A 14,757-nucleotide genomic window follows, 5' to 3' on the forward strand; every position below is an offset into this window, starting at 1 on the left:
TCCTCCTCCATCCCTGCTCTAACAATCACCAACTCTCATCATTTGTCTCCCCTGTTGCTTCTGTCCCTCCTGCACTCTGCTCTAATAAAAATCCCCACTCCACAAGTGTCCACTCTGCTGCCCCTGGCCTCTACCACTCCCCTCTAACAATCACCCTTGCTCAACAAATGTCTCCTCTGCTATCTCTCTCCCGCTAGCCACCACCTCTGCTCAAACAATCACCAATGCTTCACAAGTGTCCCTTCTGCTTCCCTTGTCCCCCCCTCCACCACCCTTACTCTAACATTCACTCCACAAGTGTCCTCTCTGCTTCCTCTGTCCTCCAACACCTCTGCTCCAACATTCATTCTGCTCCACAAGTGTCCTCTCTGCTGCCTCTGTTCCCTGCCACCTCCACTCTAACACTCACTCCACAAGTGTCCCCACTGCTTCCTCTGTCCCCCGCAACATCTAATCTAACATTCACTCCACTCCAAAGGTCCCTTCTGGTTCCTTTGTCCCCCACCACCTCCTCACCAACATTCACTCCACTCCAAAAGTGTCCCCTTTGCTTCTTCTGTCCTCCACCACCTCTACTCTAACATTCACTCCACTCCCAAGTGTCCCCTCTTTTGCTCCTGTCCTCAGCCACCTCCATTCTAACAATAATTCCCACTCTATAAGTGTCCCCTCTTCTTCTATCCTCCACCACCTCCACTCTAACATTCACTCTGCTGTACAAGTGTCCCCTCTGCTGCCTCCAGCTACCAGATTGATTGATCTATCTATCTATCTATCTATCTATCTATCTATCTATCTCAAATAGTTTTCCTGTCTTACCAGTTCTGGGTAACATTTGTGCAAACAGGACTAAAATATACATAGATAAATATATTATGCAAATAAAGATGAATATTGTGACTGTATTCTACTTTTATTCTATATGGAAACCAGCTTGTCTGCTACCTAGTGAGATGCATATGATAATTATGTCTCTCAATAGACATAATTATGAATATAATAAAACCGCAAAGCACAATGAACACAATAACCCAGAGCAAGCGAATTTCTACCGACTGCTGATTTCTATCTGCGAGTTGCTGCATTATGATAAAAAGATCACATTGTCCTAGGGTGTGTGGGTCGTGTTTCTCAACCTTTTCCCAGACAAGGCACCATCTAAAATTATGCGCGATCTCACGGTACCCCATTCTAAAATGTAAGAAACCTAATAGTTTTACATAATGCAGCAACATCCAGACATGTAGGAACATTAGAGGCAATTTATCCTTTCACAACAAATACACCTTTGCACACTGGAACTGACTAGTATTTCCAGCCTTTCTATTCTATCTTAGTTTTTCTCCTTTGCTCAGTTAATGTGACCCAAGTGTAGATGCAGAGGGGCAGTGGAGGAATAAACAAGGATGCTGTGCGGACACCCAACATCCTTCCTATCAACCGATGATATCATTGACTTTGAGTAACAAAAAGGAAGGCTTGAAGCACCCACTAGCTTGTATACAATTTTTGGGCAATTTTGAGACATTTTGCCAAGGCATTCCTGCAGAAACCTGAAGGAATCCCAGGGTGCCTGACACCCTGGTTGAAAATAGCTGGTCTAGAGTATTAGAACGCCTGTTCCTGGGAGGTCCAACTAAAACTATAAGCCATGTTTTTTACATTCTGTACTGAACAAACTGGCATTTTTCTTAATCCACTCTTGTTATGTGCAAAAAAAAAAAAATTGAGATATATATATATATATATATATATATATATATATATATATAAGATTTTGCTATGGGCAGTCACAGGACTGAAAGCACCCATTACATGTGTGATATACATCTTTATACAAAGCAAAAGGCACACCCAGATCACACTGTACTGATCCACAATGTGAACCTTTTATTTTATGTTGAAGGATGGGCTTTACTATGTTATAACATGATTTTACTCCCTAAAACCCATTCAATGTATACAGAAGCTTGGATTATAGGCAGATCAATTATAGATGAACTAGTGGCTATGGGTTACAACAGTTACTAAATATGTTTATCTCCCCGAACAAGGAGAATACATCAGTACAGCGTTTCATATTCATCATTTATATCTGGAAAACCACCCAAACATAATTTGTCACCATAGTACATGCAATAAACTCACTATCAAACAACAGCACAGTCTTCTCCAGTTAATTTCTTATTTTTAATAACATGTAATTCTATCAAAAATGTTTTCATCACGTTTTTCATTCTGATGATCATGGTGGGAAGGCCAAATCACTAAACATTAATGTACAGTATTAAAATACAGTTTTGCTACATTCTGTTCCTAGAAAACACATTGAGAATGTGCTGGAATCTGGTTCTATTTACAATAAAAATGGTCACCACTAGCAATATGCAGCATTTTTCATCAATAACACAAGTATCACTTAAAAAAAACTACAATTCATAGTGAGAGGCGGAGTTATGACAACTTATGACAACCTAATTGGATGCTATGGGCCCCTACACATTTAACTCCTTCTCAAATCCGCAATAAACTGCATGTCTGCCTTGTGGCCTAACAATATTCTGGTTTAAAAAATCTTTTGACACAGATTTCAAAACCGGGCTACACAATCCATATGGGAAAAAAAAAATATAACTACATTCAAAGATTATTTTGGAAAAGGCCAGCCAGTGTCTGTAGTCCAATTTGGTCCCACCAATTAGAGATAAGCCAACCATCTAAGCAGTAGAGATAGCATCCACTGAATTAATACACTTGAATATTCCATCAACCAGTAAAAGAGAGGTCATCCACACCTAACTTTTCTTTTTTTTGGGTTTTCCTTCTTGAAGTTCTTGAAGATTCCACTTTAACAGGTTCTTCAACTGACCTACGGGTCATGGTGGCTCTGTGTCTCCAAGCTTAGATGGAGCCTTCAGATACTGAAACCCAACTCCTCGTAGATGTGTGAGGATGGTAGAAGGAAAGCAGAGTTCTATGAACTAAGGATCAGGACGAGTGAAGGGGAGGGGGGGAGAGAGGATGAGCTTAACCAAGACCCTGCTCCCACCCCTTCTCTATAGCTAAGAACATTTCTTTCATGTACTCTGAGCCTTCATCCCCAATCACCCTTATGCTCTCACCTCTAAATATAGCCAGCACACTGCCATCAGCACATTTACCAGACCAAAACCAGGCAAGGTGAATGATTATTGTAGATACATAATAGAGAATACAATGTAAATGAGTTCAATGGCAAAGACAGAGATGCTTGCAATTGTCATTAAAACAAAGGCATCCTGTAGGTATATATAGATCCTGAGTATAAAAAAAGAGAACATTGAGGATCAGTTTTCCTCTTACTGAGTCACCTCACCGAGATTGTGTGAAAGGTGACTTTAGGTGACATACCGATTTATGAAAATAGAACCTTGCGACAACATAGTTGAAAACTGTCCGTGATACTTTTAAGGTGGTTCTAAATGCTGAAGATTTTTTTTACCTTCATGTATTCTATGCTTGAAGGTTAAAAACTTTCAGTGTGCAGCTCCCCCCAGCCCCCCTAATACTTAACTGAGCCAGAACTCAATCCAGCGATGTGCATGAAAGCAACGGCTCTCCCAGCTCTCTCCCTCCTCATTGGCTTAGACCCAGCAGCGAGCAGGAAACATTGGCTCCTGCTGCTGTCATTCACAGTCAATTAGGAGGGAGCAAGGGGCGGGGTCAAGCTGCACTCTGTGTGTCTTATGGACACACAGAGAGGGGCTCAGGAGTGAACATGCAGAGATGGCCTGTATAGCAAGCAGCTGGGCACTCAACAAGGGGGAGGAGTCAGGAGCACCAACAGGGGACCCAAGAAGAGGGGGATTGGGGCTACTCTGTGCAAAACCATTACACAGAGCAGGTAAGCATAACAGGTTTATAATTTAAAAAAGGATAATGATCTACCTCCTTCCTGAATTGAGAACTAGGTGGACCACCCTGAAAGCTTGTCCTAAAAATGTAACTGTTAGTATCTTGAACAGCACTCAACTACAAAAATTAAAAAAAATACAAATTATAGGAGCTGATCTGATCTGAGCTGATACCTGTGTCTGCTGATCTCTTGGATCATGCACATGGGCATAATATAATAAAGCTGGATCTTGCTGCCAGAAAAAAAACACATGTAATGGGGCATAAAATTCTTTTGCATTTAGAAAGGTACATGCATATATTTATTCTAGTGGCTAGAAAACTCATTTATTCTACCCACTAGATTGAATTTACAAGAAAATGCAAGTGGATGCATCAGTTTACCCAAATGTAGGCATGTGCACAAAAAAAAAATTAGAATACCCTGAAAGCTACTCAAATAAATGGAGCTAAATGCCCTCGCGTGCATGGTCATATTGGATTTAATAGAGCTACATTCAGATCTGTAAAGATAACATATGGATCTAAATGCAATGTTTTATTACTTTTCAAAACATGAAATATAAATCAGTAATCAGTATATGAATCAGCAAACTGTACAAATATCAGAAAATGCGAATAATATACCTGAGCTGGAAAATAAAATGTCTGTGTCCAACAAAAATTATGTTTTTTGGGGGAGTGCAGAGTTAGCTTAACAAGAGCTCTATCTATCATCCCACTAGGGATATTTCTAGTTCTAGGAGTATGGGGGTCTCCAGGACAGGAAGGTACCCAGAGTTTAAGGGCCTGGGTAAATGGGCTTTGGGCTTGTGTCAATGGGAAAATGAGTACATTGGAAGGTGCACTTGACCTGTAGTTAACCTGTTTCTAAGCTGTTTTGCATTTCCCACTGACTTGTACTACATAGCTCCCAACTGTTGCTTATCTGGAAGGACTGTCCTAAATCCCCCGTCCTTCATTCTTCCTCAGTTGTCCCTCTTTTTGGTTGGTCTGATATACAGTATATTGACCGTCAAAAAATGTACTATTTAATTTTCAAAAGTGTTTATAAAACCTTTCATTTAAGCTCTATTTTTTAATTTGTTACATTAAAACGCCGTTATAATGGAAAAATATTGGTGAAAAAGCACTTACAGGTTTAGACATGAACTCTTGCAAAGTTGGACAAGCTCCTCTCCTGCACTGAAATTGCTTACTTTGTTTCCACTGCACAGTGAGAATGTCTCACAGTATGCATTAGAAGCTGCAGCAAAGCCAGATAGAGCGTGCCTCCTTTCCTAGGTGGAGGATGATCTGCATCATCTAGCCCTTTCCTCCCAGCTTACTGTACCTAGGCCACCTCTTTCATTAATTGGATTTCAGTTTTTTCAATCATGGACGCTTGGCATTACATATGGGCATTATGCAGGGTGGTCTTCCTAGGAGTACCCAGACTCAGACTGACATCCACCTATTAAGGCATCTTGATTTTTGTATAACTTCTCCTGAAAGTCTGTTATTGACAGCTGTTGAGAGGATTAATGAGGTGGAGGAGTAGGGAGTGTGTGTGTGATGATTTCAGAAGTCTATATACAGAGCTTTGCTGTCCCCTCCCACCAGCCATAATGTGTCTACATTGCACAGAAGAGCACAGAGACACAGTGATAATGTCAATAGGTCTAAAATGAGGTATGAAAGAGAAAGAGAAAGGTTTGATAAGGAGAGGGGGGGGGGGGGGGGAGGAAAGGAGGAACCAGGGAGTGCAAAATATAAGCAGATTAAACTTCAGCTTTAACCAGTCTTTTTTTGCATATACATTTTTCATGCGACACATAACCAGAGGCATGGTAGAGGTGTGTCCAATGACAACATACTTTGTTCTAAAATATGTCCTTTTATTTCCATCTCAGAAAGTTGGGAGGTATTGTATTTGGAGAGAAGCGATTCTGTCATTAACAGAGTCTTATAAAACCCACTGCCATTCTACCCCACCCCTGCTTTACTGAAAAGACAATTTTATTAATGTCTTTGTTCCTGTTGGGGATATTTCCCATCACTTCCTCTCCATCTGATTCCTGTCACTGGAACTGGCACTAAGGGTGAATCATCTCAACGGGAATCAGCGCCAAAGAGTCCAAGGAAATTTAAAAAGATTGATTCATAGCAGAATCAAGCCAACGTGTTTCAGGGCCAAACAAATTCCTTCTTCATCAGAGCTTACAGATTTTGATGCAGCCTGCATTCAGTAACACTGGCTGAACTTTTGGTCATGAAACTGTTCCAAGCAGTAAATCAAATTGCAGATTTATTTGATATTTACTCAACTGAATATTTAAGCACAGTAAAACTTCTTCAGCCCGATGAAGAGGGAGTGTGTTTGGCCCCCAAAACGCATTGGATTTACTTTGCTGTGAATCAGTTTTATCATTAAATTACCTTGGACTCTTGGTCATTTGTTTGGTGCTCTTATTGAATTGTAGATGTGGATTCTCAACTCTGGGTTCTTTCCCTGTTCATGAGGGTAGTCGCTGTTTTGCAGAATGTTGCCGAACCAAAGCCGGTGTGCCCAGTGACAATTTTACTTATACAATACTTAGAGAACCTGAATCCATCACCCTGCTTGTTCTTGTGTTTGAGCAACAGAAACCTGAGAGGCATTCTAACCTTCTAACCAGCATTGGATTGCCGTGGTTGATAAGCCAGTTCCTACTGTAGAGAATAAACACAAAGGTATGGCCTCCCTTCATTACCAGGATGCTCATTGCTACCCTACAACATTCGAGGTTTGATGGCTGTGGATGGCTGAAGGCCCAATAACACAACCACTCTTCTACAGAATTCACAGCCAAGACTCAGGTCTGGGGAATATCTCCACCTTCCCTCTGTGCAACCTAACACAGCCCATGGGATGTTTCACTCAGTAACCCCATACCTTTGGAGACATGATAGAGAAAATGGCGTCCAGAGCACAGACCTCATTCTCTTCCTATAGGCCAGAAACAGGATCCTCAGTGCTCTAAATTTCCCATAGAAGTGCTTGGACCATGATCCATGTTATTGAAGGCCTCACTGTTACTGTTACCCTACAAGGATCTACTCACCCAACTACACATCCCAACGTTCACAATGGTGGAATGTCTAGTCAGGTAGACTTGGGTCCAATAAAGGCATATGTAAACAAAGTCCAAATAATGGCAAAATAAAGAATACTATCTTTGCAATACATCTGAATCTTTCCATACAAATGGGTTCATAAGATGAAAGTTACATGGCTGCTCATCCCAACATCTCACAGTCCTCTCTTAGACTTTTATGCTTACCTGCCCATAATTTTTCGGATAGTAGGCCCAAAACTGAGGGCCCACACAGGGGTCTCTCCACTCTGTTATCCACTTCTATGGTTGAACTGGATGGACATTTGTCTTTTTTAAGCCAGACTAACTATGTAACTATGTTCTGGAGTTCTCCTCAGTCCTTATTGCTTGCAACCACACATTAGCAGTCCCCCTTCCCATTTATATAGCCTAACAAGAGGCAGGGACAGTCAGCCCACTTTCTGGAGACAGTGGCGACAAAAACGAAATAGAACCTCGTGATAAGAGATTTATATCCTCGAATGTACAGGTGAAGTCTATTAAAAAGATGAGGACACAAATAAGAGGGTACTATCCACAGCTCCCCCCATTATAAGCAATATTGAATTATATATTATATTTCTGTGAAGTACATCTCCACAAATCTCTGCTGTACTGCCTGACCACACAGCCTTTCTTCAAACACTTTCCTTACTCATGTGTGCCTAGGTGCCATAAACTTTAAAGGATATTGCTATTCTCCCAATGTAATCCATACACATCCACTACTTAATGGCCCTGTTTTGTATGGAACAAGCAGTGCACTTTGATTGCAGTTATGTGCACTGCTCTAAGCACACTATAAATCCCATAGTCCATCTCAGGCAAGAGAGGGTGGCTATGTTCCTACATACCGTGGGACCATAGAGAATGAACATAGTCACCCTCTAACAGGAAGGCAGATCACAACAGCAAAAAAAAAAAGAAATTTAGAGATTTGGAGGAGGAGAATTTTGAGTTAAGAATACATACTTGAATAGAATACTTTTTAAAACCAGATTTTGGTGTCACTTTAACACCGTCAATCTGCTATAGGCCGGGCGGGACACTCCTTGTGACTGGGTATCATATGACGTCCTGTCAAAACGAGCTGCTCACGCGGGCGCGCAGCGGTGCAATCTGTCACCGGCTGTGTCCACGGGACACAGCCGATGACATATCACTACACGGGCCCGTTGCCACTGTGACCGATCACACCAGATCACATGTCAATTGTATACAATGGATGGCTTCCTGTCATGCCATCCATTGTATACAATTATGTTGTTAGCTGTGACTGGTCAAGGCAGTCACATGATACAGACAGGGCTAATCAGCCCATCTGTATCATCTGATCAGCTTTGCCCAATCACAGCTAATCACAACAAAAGACTGAATGAATCAGTTTCATTCAGTAACAATGATTGCAAATATCAATGAAATACATTGGTATTAGCAATCATAATGTGTTAAAAAAAAAAAAATCCTGATCACTTGCCCAGAGTATTTCAATGTTACTATGTAACATTGCATTGCTTTGGTCACAGTGTGCTGAAAAATAAAATAGTAAAAAAAAGAAAAAAATGAATAAAAAAATAGAAACATTTGAAAAAAAAAATACAAATGCAACTATTATTTTCACCAAAGAAATGTAGCAGAATACATTTTGACCTAAATTTATGAAGAAATGTTATTTATTTGCAAAATTTTGTTGTAACAGACACGAAGAAAAGTACGTTTGTTTTCAAAAGTTTCAGGTGTTTTTTGTTTTATTTAGCAAAAAATACAAAATTCAGTGGTGATTAAATACCACCAATAGAAAGCTCTATTTGTGTGAAAAAAATGATAAAAATTTCATATGGGTACAGTGTAGCATGACCATTCAAAGTGCGACACCGCTGAAAGCTGTAAATTGGCAGGAAGGGGGTATAAGAGTCCGGTATTGAAGTGGTTAATGGTAAGTTGGTCATCAGGTTAATGGGCCCCCCATGAAATGTATGTTGTTCAGCCTGCTTGCATACCTAAACATTTGGAGAGATGGGTCTATTAAATGATCTTGCCTTTTATTGCCCACTTTTAGCCATCATGCACACTTGAGCTCACAAATGCTTCTTTTACGGGCATTTGAGCGTTTTTCTTTTCTCTTTCTCTAAACTCCTCTCCATGTTAACCTGTGTGTCCATGCACACTATAGGCATCTACAGGATTTTACAGGCAGGGGCATTTAGAGGTAGAAAACAAAAACCTCAATTTTGCATTCAAGAGAGGAGCGTTTTGGCAGAAACAACCTCCTGACGCACCATGTGCATGTATGTTAATGCTAGGCACATTTAGCGCTTGAGCGTTTTTTCATTTCTATGACCAGAATAAATTAATATTCTGGCAAATGAAATGAATAAACAACCAAGCACTTGGCGTGCCTAAATGTGTTTGAACACAAAAACGCGGCTTAGGAGTATTTTGGCAGCTGATTTTCTCCTGCCCGAGCCCCATTGTGCATGAAGCCTTAGTATAAGTTATCGGATGAAAAGTCAGGACACCTATTAGTCCATTACACAGAAGTCAGACGTGTGGCCTTGTCCATGTCTAGGTTCATTGCATTGAGTCTGCAGTGACGGTGACAGATGAATAACTTCTATATGGACAACAAACCCCTAACGCTCCCCAGCAGCTGTGTGTAATACTGGAAGTCTTCATGTTAACTGGAAGAATGAGGGATAGTATGACACACTAGAGGAGAACTATGCCACTTATCTAAACTGGCCACATAACACTGCCCAGGGCAATTTCAGAAATACAGCAACCATTTGTGAGAGGAACAGGCACTCTCTCCATATGGGTCACCATGTATTCCTGTATATAAAACACTATATTACACTACGATTCTTCAAGACATTACAACTCTTTCGTCAAGTTTTTTAGAAACAGAAAAGACTAATAAGTGATGTGTAAAAAAAAGTCTAAAAATGCAGAAAAAAGTAGATATACACCTCATTGAGGCTGAAGCAAAAGAATTTAGTTTTTATTCATGTTAATGCATGCATTTTATTTATTTATTACAGGTACTTATATAGCGCTGTCAATTTACACAGTGCTTTACATATATATTGTACATTCACATCAGTCCCTAACCCTCAAGGGGCGTACAATCTAAGGTCCCTAACTTACATTCATACATAGACATACTAGGGCCAATTTAGACAGGAGCCAATTAACCTACCAGCATGTCTTTGGAGTGTGGGAGTAAACCGGAGTACCCGGAGGAAACCCACACAGGCACATGGAGAACATGCAAACTCCAGGCAGGTGGTGTCATGGTTAGGATTTGAACCAATGACGCTAGTACTGCCAGGTGGCAGGGCTAACCATTTAGATTACCAGGTGAAAATAAAAGGATAAAAAACTGAAAAAAATAAAACTAATGAAGTCACCACACCAAGCACTAGTGATTTGCAATAAATTATATTTTTGATTTTGGGTTCAGATACACTTTAACAGTCCTAACAAGTTCAATAAATCCATGTAAATTACATGAGTAATAGGATGTACTGCATGCATTTATAACTGAGGTCCCATTCATCATGACTGTCTGATGTTATGTGAAATGCTATATTCCTACAACTACAAACCATGCAAGGAATTCACTGAGGTTTTCGATCCAGGGTAAAAATGATGGACAGTTTTGACATTGTTTGGAAGTTTGTTTTGACAAATGTGTCTCAAGTATTTCAGTAAACGTCATGTAGACTGCACACGACGAGATGCATACTAAAGCATGGGCTATTTTTAAATCCCGGTACCTAAGGTGTCATAAATATAGAGTCTGCCTTTTCTGGCTATCTGATTGAGGTGTTACCTAGCTGATGTTTGCAGCTGAACTTGGGGCACCCCCTTCTTTAACTAATTGCTAGGTTAAAAAAATAAATAATTAAAAAATAATAATAATTAAAAAAGATATAGATATATATATATATATATACACACATACATATACGCACACAGTTTTGCTCAAAAGCTTGCATACCCTAGCTTAAATCAAGACATTTTGACATTGAAAATATGAATGATCATGGCAAAAAAAATGCTCACATCAGGCCATTTATTATTGCATAGTTGTTTGGTTCATTTTTAAATCATAATGATAACAGAAATCACCCAAATGGCCCGGATCAAAAGTTTACCTCCCCTGCAATGTCTGGCCTTGGTACAGACACACAAGGTGACACACACGGGTTAAAATGGCAATTAAAGGTTACTTTCCTACATCTGTGGCTTTTTAATTTACACTTATTGTCTGTGTATAAATAGTCAATGAGTTTGTTAGCTCTCATGTGGATGCACTGACCAGGCTGGATACTGAACCATGGAGAGCAGAAAAGAACTGTCAAAAGACCTGTGTAATAAGGTAATGGGATTTTATAAAGATGGAAAAGGATATAAAAGATATTCAAAGCCTTGAGTATGCCAGTCAGTACTGTTCAATCACTTATTAAGAAGTGGAAAAATTAGGGATCTCCTGATACCAAGCCAAGGTCAGGTAGATCAATAAAGATTGCAGCCACATCTGCCAGATGAATTGTTCAAGATACAAAGAAAAACCCACAGGAAACCATACGAGAAATACAGGCTGCTCTGGAAAAAGCAGGTGTGGTTGTTTCAAAGAGCACAATACAATGATACTTGAACAAAAATGAGCTGCATGGTTGAGTTGCCAGAAAGAAGTCTTTACTGCACCAATGCCACAAATACGCCCAGCTACAATATGCCTGACAACACCTTGACATGCCGCACAGCTTCTGGCACAGTAATCTGGAGTGACAAACCAAAATAGAGCTTTATGGTCACAACCATAAGCGCTATGTTTGGAGAGGGGTCAATAAGGCCTATAGCAACAAGAATACCATCTCCACTGTGAAGCATGGTGGTGGCTCACTGATGTTTTGTGGGGGTATGAACTCTAAAGGCACGATGAATCTTATGAAAACTGATGGCAAGATGAATGGAGCATGTTATCAGAAAATACTGGCAGACAATTTCCATTCTTCTGCACAAAAGCTGCGTATGGTACAATATACACTATATTGTCAAAAGTATTGGGACACCTCTCCAATCACCTCCATAGCCACAGGTATAAAAAATCAAGCACCTAGGCATGCAGACTGCTTCTACAAATATTTGTGAGAGAATGGGTCGCTCTCAGGAGCTCGGTGAATTCAAGAGTGGTACTGTGATACTAAATATTCCACGGTCAACTATTAGTGGTATTATAACGAAATGGAAGCAACTGGGAACAACAGCAACTCAGCCACCAAGTGGTAGGCCACAGAAAATAACAGAGTGGGGTCAGCGCACGCCGAAGCGCACAGTACGTAGAGAGCTTCATGGAATGGGTTTTCATGGCCGAGCAGCTGCATCCAAGCCTTACATCACCAGGTACCATGCAAAGCGTCAGATGCAGTGGTGTAAAGCACGCCACCACTGGACTCTAGTGCAGTGGAGATGTGTTCTCTGGAGTGACGAATCACACTTCTCTGTCTGGCAATCCAGTGGATGTGTCTGGGTTTGGCCATTGCCAGGAGAACGGTACTTGCATGACTGCATGGTGCCAAATGTAAAGTTTGGTGGAGGGGGGATTATGGTGTGGGGTTGTTTTTCAGGGGTTGGGCTTGGCCCATTAGTTCCAATGAAGGGAACTTTTAAGGCGTCAGCATACCAAGACATTTTGGACAATTTCATGCTCCCAACGTTGTGGGAACAGTTTTCTGATGGCCCCTTCCTGTTCCAACATGACTGAAACAAAGCAAGGTCCATAAAGACATGGATGAGTGAGTTTGGGGTGGAGGAACTTGACTGAGTCCTGACCTCAACCCAACTGAACATCTTTGGGATGAATGAGCGGAGACTGAGAGCCAGGCCTTCTCGTATGACATCAGTGCCTAACCTCACAAATGTGCTTCTGGAAGAATGGTCAAACCTTCCCATAGACACTCCTAAACCTTGTGGACGGCCTTCCCAGAACAGTTCACGCTGTTATAGCTGCAAAGGGAGGGCCAACTCACTATTGAACACTTGAACCCTACGGACTAAGACTGGGATGCCGTTAAAGTTCATGTGTGTGTAAAGGCAGGCGTTCCAATACTTTTGCCAATATAGTGTGTGTGTATATATATATATATATATATATATATTTAAATATATATATTTATATGTATTTATTTTTCTAAAGGCCATAAATAATTGCCCAAAGATGTGGTCTTGTGATACACCAGGTCTCGAGTCTTCTTTCTACTTCTTTGCAGTGAAGCATGGTCCTTCTTCAGGTTTTCACAACACTCCCTGGGTGACATAGTAACTTCCTACTGGGTGTCCATCCATGGGTTTCTTTGAAGATGGCAGTGGCTGAAGACATCAGGAAGAGGCAACCTGTCTACTGCAGCACTGGATCAACTGTTCTAGACTCCCGGAAGCAGTGCCAGTGTGGGACACGAATAGTGGTGTGTATAAAAGGATTCCATAAGGTAGTTACCAAAATAAATAGCTGAATAGATGATTTGGAGGGTCATAAGCAATGTCCTGAGACAGGCTTTAAGATGGTGGAAAGCTATTAGCATTACTATGAAATTCAGACCACAAGTTATCTCCGGTGTTTGGCAGTGATACAGCTAACCTGGCAATACACATGATAATTTGGTGGAGCAGTTGAACTTTGGATGACATTTTTTGGTTGAGATCGCAAAGCAATTGCACAGACATGAAATGATAGATCATCTGCAAATAGATGGGATTTATATTGTTCCGATCTAATCGGAAATTGTAATCATATGATCAGAAAAAACTCTGATTGGATGCTGATCATCACTGGGGACATTGGCTGCAACTGACCCCCTGGGACTGAAAGTCAGCAGAATCATAAAATGTTGGCTGGTGGCCCTAAAGGAGGGGATGATTGATAACATATACTCAGCATGCTGGTGGAACAATCATATAGAGATCGAATATGGGAAGGGGTTAAAGAACAGCACCTGTCCAATTGGAAACGGTCCACAGACAGAATACTTGCAGTTCAGGTATTACAGAGCCCACTTGACATACACAGTTGCATGCAATTGCTATACAATGTAAGCTGTGCAATCATGTCAGGGTGTATTTATGAAAAAAACCACAGCAATTCACCCAGTGAAAGTGCATGAACATTAGTTCTCTATGAATGGGACAAAAAAACAAAAAATTGTTCTCAATTTCCTGTGCTGGTCGAATATTTTTTTTTAAAATTGACTTCCTTTCAATAGTTTTTATTGTTTTTTTGCTATTTTTTAAGTACAAAATACAGTTTCAACCACTTAGTAGTATTTTTTAATATTGATTTAAAGCTGGAGTAAACCGCCACAAAAAAGAAAAAAAAATCGGGCCCCTGCAGGCATAAGTCATACTAGCATATTATAACAGACTTACCTGTACACCGAGCCCTCCGGCACAGCGCTGTCACAGCGCATCCATCTTCACCCTTCCGGGTTTGTGGACTCCAACTGTATGAATGACTGGGGCCTTGATGATGTCACAAAGCTCTGAAGATATGCCATGGGTATGCCGTCCCTTCAGAGTGCATGCATCAGTTGCTGTGTGAATATCTACTAAAAAGCGCAAGTTTAGGAGATATTCAGTGTACCTACAGGTAAGCCTTATTACAGCCTTACCTCTAGGTACAAGTGGACTTTACTTCCACTTTAAAATTGAAAATACAGCATTTGGCCACTGGATGATGCCAAGT

At 40.7% G+C, this 14,757-nt stretch overlaps 1 protein-coding gene across 1 annotated transcript in view; it reads right to left on the minus strand.

The window, feature by feature from the left end:
* The window catches only part of MYBPC3 (myosin binding protein C3), a 173,023-nt gene that overhangs the window by 45,537 nt on the left and 112,729 nt on the right, over positions 1–14,757 (minus strand). The gene's annotated exons all lie outside the window — the stretch shown is intronic.

This window comes from Staurois parvus, unplaced genomic scaffold (assembly GCF_062004578.1).
Source record: "Staurois parvus isolate SC_StPar_1 unplaced genomic scaffold, SC_StPar_1.0 ptg000159l, whole genome shotgun sequence".
In the NCBI taxonomy this organism is placed as follows: domain Eukaryota; kingdom Metazoa; phylum Chordata; class Amphibia; order Anura; family Ranidae; genus Staurois; species Staurois parvus.